Below are 7063 nucleotides of genomic sequence, written 5' to 3'. Positions count from 1 at the left end.
CGAGGGGAGGCGGCGGTGCCTCCCCGGGCCGGCCTTGCCCGGCGCTCCCCGCGAGCACCAGCACCCACTGCCCTGCCGAGAGAACGAGGGCGTGCGGGTGGGATGCAAAGGTGCCTCAAAAGGCTGTGCCCCTTACTCGCCCGTGACCTGCCCGTGCGCACCCAGGAGGTTACTGTCAGACCCAGATGGACAAAAATCCTGGAGACCTCTGGGGAGCTTTAGATCCTACGGCTTATTTCTTTCTGGGCGTTTCCATTAATTTTTTTTTTTTTTCTGAGGTTAAACACTAAGTCTTCATGTAACTTGCCCGTATGTGAAGCTGTTTTGGCAATACATTGTCAAACACTGTAGAAAAGCCGCATATTTTTAAATATCCATGTTCAGATGAGGTGGCAATTCATAGAATATCTGAGACACTGCAAGAGACATACAGAAGGATCACTTAGATGTATGGAAACATCACTTTTAGATAATGAATTGTGCAAAACTGAGTGATCATGTGATACAAACATGATCATGTGTACAGGTGCATATGTAGATACAAACATAGACACATATGCTCATACATAATTATAATTTGCACATTTTGTTTAAAAAAATCATACTGATAGAAATGTTACTTTTTAATATGCTGAGTGAATATCAGCATCAGCAACTTACATAAAAAAAACAGCTTGACAGAAACAATCAAAACAAAAATCAAACATATTCTTTGGCATCCTTTGTAAACATGCCAGTGTGTATTTTGTTCTGTTGCTGACAATGGAATTTCAGCGAGCAGTTACACACTTTATACACTCTTTGGAGAATATTACCTAGACAGACATATGTGTCTGGTAATAAAAATCAAAGGGTAAATCTCAACCTTTCAAATTCAAGTAGACATGAAATCATTCCATTATCCATTCTGGAGTGAGTGCCTGATTGTACCTGAATTCCAAAGGAGATTCTGTCTTTGCATGTGCAAAAGGCCTAAGGCTTTGTTCTCTATAGGGCCCACAGTCTCGAATTGAGAATTCATGATTTCTGACAGACCTTTGCTTCATCACCACAGTTACGAGCTGTGGCTTTGGTGCCCCATAGTCACCTCAGACAAAATTCTTAATTTTAGCTTCCTAGAACTTGTTATAAGATTGGCTTGTTTTAAAAAGAAAGCAATAAATTTTTGCAATTTTCTAAAAATCTGGTCATAGTTTATAAAATAAAGCAAGCACTATCCAGCAGTGAGGTCTAATTAGCATGATAATTAGCATTGCACTCTGTACCTCCTAAACAAAGAATGAATTACAAGTTTCAGTCCTCAAAACCACATTTTAATGACAGTGGCACAATCCACAGAGTGGAAAATAATTAAAGGATATAGGATGCACAGTTCCACAATGACATAATTACAGGCCTTATTAAAAGAGATGTGCTTGAGAGAAGCTTCTTTAGATGCTGCAGGAACACTGCTGAGTGTTTGTCACAGTTCATGACTTCATCTGTTCTAAAGGTATAATTGAACCTTTCATTTCCATGTCAGAAATTCATGACTCCAGTGTGTTTCTTTGTTCATTGTTTAATTTTGGCAATTGCCTGCTATTGCAAAAGCTGCAGATTTGCAGTGACCCTCTTAATACACTGTTCCTTCTGCTTGGTGCATGCAAGATTGACCAGATTTAATTTCTCCAGCAATCTTTAGACATTTGCTGGCTTACACAGAAGTGGATATCCATCAGAGACAAAATATTGTGTTTTCAAATCTAAAATTTCATTTTCCCAAGCAATAATCAATGTTGTAATTTCAGTTCATATTGAAGCCAGAACAGCTAACACATTTTAGAGGAGAAAGACTCCTTTGGACGTAAGAGTCAGAGATGAAGCTTTATTTGCTAGTACCAGTTCCCTCTAATTGCTTTTAGTTCAGTGACTGTCCTTTCATTCAGAAATATCTCCTTTTGTTTGCTTCTGATAAGTCTTCTTATTCCATAAAGGAGTTCTGCTGCATACAAATTCTTTGATAGGAACTACAATCAGAATAAATAGGTTGCATCATTGCTCCTGTAACTATTTCCCAGAGTTATGTAAAAATACGACAGACCTTACATAGACAATTCCCGCGATCCAGGACAACTCACCCATTACTCTGGGACACACAGTCCTACCTGCCTAGCGAGCAGAGCTGCAGTAGTCTATTGTGCGGCGGCACTGACATCTAGTGGGCTTCAACTACATTTTCAGTTTTCCCAAATGTTCCAAAAATCCATCACAGCATCTCTTTTCGAGATGCTCTCACCTTGATATAAATGCATATTTAAAAGTACAATCAAATATGAAAAGTTGGAGGTTCAATTTAGTACTTAAGACTGACTCTTACTGTAGTAGAATGAGGAAGATTTGTTTTAATCAGGAGCTCATGTTCACTGATCTCTGTCCATAGTAAAAGCTCTGAAGAAGTCAGTTCAAGTAATGCAGGATTGAGCACTTCCCAAAACACCTCTACAAAAGACAGACAAAATTTGCTCTGTCATGTCTTCTGACAAGCAGGTGTAAAATGACAGGGTAAGGCTGTTTGATTTCCATTATCATGTTTATGTGTATACATGCATACACATATACATGTATGTATGTTCAAAAGCGATGTGTGCTGCAGTCCCAGTTGCCAATACAACTGCCACATGCCAGCTCAAACTAGCTAGAAAAGATGTGATAGTTGATGTCAAAACCATAAAAGCTGTGTTCCTCAATATGGTCTTCCCAATGTTCTTAAAATAATTTCAGCTTCCAGCTTCCTACATAAACTTCATGATGTTCCATGAAGAGGTAAGTTCAATTATTCCTATGCCACATGTGGAGAAACTGTAGTACCATGTGATGAAACTACTTTCCCAGTCACTATTAGGGAAGTGGTAAAGCTGCAAATAACTTCCAGTTATTAAACTATCATTGCATAGTTAAACGAGGAAACCCCAAAAATTTATTTCTATTTCCACAGGGGCCAGTTCCTCCAAGTGTAAGATAGCCAACTTCTTCTAAGATAGACAGCTGGTGTATGGGACTAAATGATTATCCTTCCTGCTCCAGGAAGTATGATATTCAAAGGACAAAGACCATGAAAACCACACATGATATACCTAGTCCAGTTCCCTGAAATCTCAGGACTTTTGTCTACTGAACGTTTTGCCAGTTGCTGCATGCAGTCCTAGTACAACTCCAGTTTGAGTGTTTCAGGGAAGCACAGCAACAGCTGCCACAAGGACCACTGAAAGGGTGCACTAATGTGAAAAGGAGCATTAATTCTCCCTCAGATCTCTGTAGTTTCTGAGCGGAAGTGTGCTGTTGAGAACAGCTGCTTTCTGGTTCTGTCAAATCCAGTCCCCACATTTTTCATGAAAGCCTGATTGTACACAGGCCAGGCAGCTGGCACTACTGATTTTATAATCTTTGCCTGGTTATTATCAAGCTAAGCTTACAGTTGTTAATGCTGGCAAAGAATCTATAGACTCACACACAAATGCCCTTACCTACTTTAGTAAAACAAGTTTTGGTTATTATAGTGATTCTACTCCTTTTCATATGTCTTTTCAATACATCAATAAACGGTAAATCAAATTTACACACATTTATCTGGAAAATCTGGTTCCAGGATTGCTACTATTCTTCAAAGTATCAGCTGGAGTTCTGCAGGGTTGTGACTAGTAATACATTGAAGGAATGTATTGCCTATTAATTTCCCATTGTTAAACTGCATTAAATGATTACACAAATATGTTAAGTATTAATAGAAAACAGATTATGCAAATATATGCTGCGGTTACATAATCATGAATGGGAAGAGGTGTATATACACACAGTGACACAAGATGCGACCCATAAAACCTCAGTGTATTACAGAACTTAAAAAGTATGAATTCCAACATGGGCACTATATTATTGGGATTAGATGTGCTACCAGAGTGTGTCTGTTTAATTTACAGTGTTTTCACAGCATATAAACTGACTTATGAAGGCATTTCTGGGATTTTTCAAATCTTTGACTCCAAAGCCTTTGGTTCAACCACTACCTTCCTGTACAGACAGAAAGCAGTACTGGGAGCCAGCTGAGAATCATTTCAGTTATAAGCTATTATTCTTTACATAAAAATATTTTATTTTAATTATACTATAAACCTTTATATTAATATAATTTTGGTTGGTTGGTGGTTGGTTTGGATTTTCCATATGAATTCTATTTCTACTTATAGGAAGGGATGTTTCAGGGTCTGTTTATATCCAGCAGTACAATGCTACAAAAGGTTCTTTCTTCTTTTGGGGTATGTTACAAGAAAGGCTGAAGATCAGACAGTAGGCAAAGTATGGCATTCACCATATCTTCTGGTACAATGGTCACACCCCCTCTTCTTAATTCTCAGAGATTGGGCTCATGGCAGGCTTTAATTTCTTTTTCAGCCTGAGACAATTCTTGAGCCTGACAATCTTATGGCTCCAGTACTTTTACTAGTGACCGTCCTGCTGTCTAGCCCACTTCTGAGGACAGCTACTGTTTGATACTGTTCTTCCAACACAGCTCCTCAACCCTTGCAACTGATTTTATCAGAATGCATTGATGTATATCTCTACACACTGTGCATGCTTTGAATTCACCTTCAGCACCCCCAGTGTCAGTATCTGGCTTCTAATTAAGCCTGTGTGCTGAGGTACGGCTTTCCTTACCTGAGCCAGATATATCAGTTTATCCCAAGCCCAAAACCCTGACAACGCTTTTGGCTCTGAATAGTAGTTGTAGAGAGGGACCTGATTTCCTACTAGAGCCAGCTATTGAAGCTTCCAATAAAGACAGGGCAGAAAGCCTGCATGTAGTAATTTCTTAAAATGGCAACAGTAGTCTCCAAAATTCGGCTGTTAACACCTTCTAGAATGCCAAAAATATTTCCAGAGTTTGTCCTGAACAGTATGTAATAGGCCTACAGCATGCAGAGAAAGGGAATGTCAAGAAAGGGAGAAACTCAGTAGTGTTTTAAGAGTAGTAGAATACTGTAGAATTTGGAAAGCATGGACTTCCAGGTTGTGATCCATTAAATGAATTTATTTATACATTAAAGTACAAAATGGGAAAAACATTATCTGAACTTGAGTTTTATATTAAGTATATAATCATGCAGTAGAACAGATCTTCCTCTTGAATAAGTGTACTAATCACTAGTTGAAGAGTTATTTTCTTTCTCTCCGTCACATTGACCACTAAACACTCATGAAAGAGGAAGGACATTAAAAGTGAGAACTGAAACACCAGATCCAGTGCCCCACATGTGCCAAGCAGCCCATCTGCTAGTGGTGGAAGTACCAGCTACTTAAGGGTTTTTCCTAAGAAGTAGTACTACTCTGTTTGGGGCTCCTCAGGAAAGGAGCAACTAAAAGTAGGTTTCCAATATCCTACAAGATCACTCTAACCCATGGAGGTTAAAGGTGGGAGTCTTGTTCCTCTTCCATCCAGCCATTTTCTGAAGGAAAAGCAGTGCCAAGGATGTCAGACAATGTAACAGAAAGCAGCACTTTCCTCTCTGGCAGGCGAGGCTCACATGTCAGGGGCAGCAGCAGGCTGCAAGCTTCAGGGAAGAACTAGCAGTATTTTGATTTGGGAAGAGTTAAGACTGACTTGATGACTGTCCATTCCAGCCTGAACATACTACACATCCAGGGCTTCACTGGGGATCATCGCAGCTGAGGTAGTGCTTCTGCTACAAGCTCAGGCACCACTGCTTTCAGTTGTTTGGCATCTCTTCTTGTAGAACTCCATCAACGGGAACTGCTGGAACTTAGCGCCAATGGAAGTTATGAAGTGAAATAATTGCTTCTGTACATTCCAATTAAAATTTTTTGATGGTGATTTCTTTTTACATATGCTAAATTGATATCACAATAAATTTTAATCAGCACTTACATGACTATAATCAGCATTTATCAGGCCATATAGTACTGAGCATTGAAAGAGAGACTTGTGGGACTTCTAAATACCAGTAACACTAAGTTTAGGAAATGGAAACAAACTTGTCATATAGCTTTTATATGCAAACACTTATACTGATGTGTAAGCAAGACAATACAAGCTGAAAAAGGTAAAATGATTCGAGAAAAGGAAACACACACAATACCTTTCAGGCCCTGTTCTTATCAGGATAAAAGGTACAATAGGAACTTTACACAGCCTGGGTTTTGTTTTGGTTTTAATTCCTGTAATCTGACCGGCATGTAAGCAAGATTGCTTTAATTGTTAGTTATTTCCCTTCTCTGGAATTCACTTCTTGTCATAATGCCATAGGATTTCCTCTGACTTTATCAAATTCAGCCACACATTACTTACTATTTGGATTATGACATAAATTACTTAACTGAATGATCAGGATCATTTTCAAGCTGGGTATATTAAGTTGTTGCCAATGACGCCACAATGTAAATGTTTTTCTAATTCCTGGCCATGTCAAAGGTCCTTTCTTTTCTTCTTGAACATTCAAAAATCATGATGAGAGATGTTAAAATAATGGAAATTTCTAAAAGTAGAACTATTTTCCCCTAATTTGCTTGATTACTGCTATTGAGTTTTGCTACTGTACTCAAGGTCTCCAAAAACTTTTTGTCATGTTTTGGTGCTATTGCCTAGTTGCATCTCAGCAAATGTTTATCCAAACATCTTTTAATAAACAGCCTTTTTTTCTGCACTACTTCTTAAAAATTCATCCCCAGCTTACACTTCGACGGTCTATCCGAAAACTGTTTTTCGTGAGGACAAGGTTTGACTTACAAAACTCAGGACACAAGAAACAGGAGCGGGACTTGTCCTCCCAGAGCCGCGTCCGAGGGGGCCAGTCCCCGGGACAGGCCGGTTCGCAGTCCCTCGGAGGGGCAGGATTTTCACGCGTGGAGCGCGGACAGACGTGCCCGTGGGGCCACCTCCGCCCGCCCGAGCGGGCTCTGTCGGTGCCGCCCACCCTGCTAGGGACTCTTTACGGCAAAGGCCACGGCCGGCTCCGAGAGTCTCCCTAGCCCAGGGCTGGCGGGGGGGGGGGGCCCGCGCCGCACCCCCCGC

The 7063-nt window shown here is 40.1% G+C and overlaps 1 protein-coding gene across 4 annotated transcripts in view; it reads right to left on the bottom strand.

The window, feature by feature from the left end:
• Positions 1-6938, bottom strand: part of ODF2L (outer dense fiber of sperm tails 2 like) — a 32162-nt gene extending 25224 nt beyond the window's left edge. For all 4 annotated transcript variants that reach the window (XR_001860525.1, XM_017729957.1, XM_017729959.1 and 1 more), the window contains exon 1: positions 6928-6938. The gene's annotated coding sequence lies outside the window, so the exon portion shown is untranslated. The remainder of the gene's footprint in view (positions 1-6927) is intronic.
• Between the last annotated feature and the right edge of the window lie 125 nt (positions 6939-7063).

Source organism: Corvus brachyrhynchos, unplaced genomic scaffold, assembly GCF_000691975.1.
Source record: "Corvus brachyrhynchos isolate BGI_N302 unplaced genomic scaffold, ASM69197v1 scaffold101, whole genome shotgun sequence".
Taxonomy (NCBI): domain Eukaryota; kingdom Metazoa; phylum Chordata; class Aves; order Passeriformes; family Corvidae; genus Corvus; species Corvus brachyrhynchos.
This window is presented reverse-complemented; position numbering and strand designations above follow the sequence as displayed.